Genomic DNA, 2,175 nt, shown 5'->3' with positions numbered 1-2,175 from the left:
GACATTATGGAAAATGGGGAAAAGGGCTGGTTAGGAGATGCCTTGTTGATGGGCTTGATTTCCTGGTTCAGAAGTCACCCTGAGCCAAGCAGGAACAGAGGTCTGTCTTGTGCAGTCTGCTGGCTGCAACCATGTACCCCTGTGCAACGTGGGACTCTGCAGAGGAATCTCCCAAAATGTGCAGCACTGCTCCCTTCCCAAGCATGCACAGCCAGAGCTCCTCAGCATCTACACACTGCACAGGCCTGATCACCCAGAGCCTGCATCACTTAGCAGAATATCTGTCTCTGAGAGAAGGAGACCCAGGCAGTGACTCAGGCTGCCAAAGCTCTGCTCTGTAGAAACATTTGCTCCCCTTACCATTTACTGTTCTTCACATTTTCCAATGAAATTTCTCAGGAGCCAAGAAATCCCAAGTGGCATCTTAAGGCTATCAGGATGAGTATTGTCCATAATACAAGGGAATACCCATGGAGACCCTCCTGTCTTTCTCCCTGCCTGCACAGCTATTGTCCTTTTTAATGAAAACAAGGACTTCAAGAGAGAAAAGGGGAAATGGTGCACAAACAAGCCTACCCCAGTCATTTGGGGGCCATGCTGCAGGTCCAAGTCCCACAGTTTATCTGAGAAAGCAGTGTCCCAGCAATGCACAAGGTTTAAATGCATGTATGCCCTCTTTTTAGGCTTTCAGAACTTTGCTGGTGCATCAAGCTTAAAAAACATGTTTGAATTCTCCAATCTAAATGCTTATTAAATTTCTTTGGGTTCATATATGAAGTGGATAATTCTGGATTTCTACCTTCTCTCAGAACAATGAGCAAATGAGTATCTATGCTGTTAACTGCCCTATTGATTTTGTGATTCACAGTGTAATCAATTTGCCTGTCTCTCCCCAGACTTCTGCCTCAGGCCAAGGAGAGCTATACTAATGGTATGGGACAGTGGGACTGCTTCTGTTTGCTGCTGTTACAAATACTGCTGATCTGTGAGCACACACTCTCAATTTTTTTTTTTTTTTTTTTGGCGTCCTTCCTCTCTAATGGCACATTCACCTTAGGAGGTCAGCAGGTAGGTAAGTCCCAGATTCCCATAACAATTAGTATCCTCCTCATGTCTATACTCAGCAAACTAATAGAGCCCACTCACAGCTTACCAAGATTGTCAATTTGCATCCCTTACCACCACTACTAAGGCTTTCTTTTTCTCTTCAGTCATATCAGCACTCTGTCTATGTTGATATTCCTGTATTTGTGGATCATATCAGCTTGTGACTCACTGGCTCTTTGCTAACACAAATATGTGGTTTAGGAGAGATTTGCTTCAGCTGAACCAGTATCCACTTTTTCTGTCCTCCTGAAGCTCACTATCCTCTAGTCCAACCTATACTCTTTGCATTCCACTAGCAAGTAATACAACCCGTGGGTGTTTTTTCATCCTTCTTTCAAATGCTGCATTGTCTTGGCTAACAATGTTTGCCAAAGTCTCTACATCAGCACATTTTGAGTTCTGACATGTCTTTCTGCATTTCTTCTAGTTTTTAGATTTCATTGTCTAGTACCTCCACAGTACTGGACACTTGCTCAACCTTCTTAAATTTTCTAAACCAGCCTGAGGGTTTCTCTCTGCCTTGCAAATTATAATTGATCAATATAATTGGTCAGTTTTGTGTTGTCCAGTTAATAATGTTCTCTGACCCCACTCAGTGCATGGCAATTCATCAGGGACCATGTTAACTCCCTTGATGGAAAAAGCTGGTGTCTCAGTTTGCATTTTCAATTTGTATTCACATACTAAAAACAGAACAAGAAAATGCACTCTTCACCTCTTCTCTTCACTTGGTCACAATTCAAAAGTCTGAGACATATCAACTGATTCAGAATGGGAGGAAAGAAAAAGTCTTATGACTGTCTTCATCTTTTGCTGGTACCCACTGCCTGCATAAAAGGCTTTTTCAGTTGGCCTCTGCTTTTCCAGAGCCACGTCAGCTGTGGTGCCATTTTTAGCTGTGACATTTTCCCCACTCTGAATATTTTCTTAGTCCATTATACCCCGTGTACCATCTGCCATACAATAGTCACACAGTGCCAAGAAGCCTGGTCACAGTCTGCTTTATTCAGTGGAAGAGCCCTAATTGCTTAGCCTGGCACAATATGAGCCTCCACAGAGCACAGCACC

The sequence above is a fragment of the Vidua macroura genome, chromosome 1 (genome assembly GCF_024509145.1).
Source record: "Vidua macroura isolate BioBank_ID:100142 chromosome 1, ASM2450914v1, whole genome shotgun sequence".
Classification (NCBI taxonomy): domain Eukaryota; kingdom Metazoa; phylum Chordata; class Aves; order Passeriformes; family Viduidae; genus Vidua; species Vidua macroura.
The sequence above is the reverse complement of the archived record's forward strand: the minus strand, read 5'-3'. Positions refer to the sequence as shown.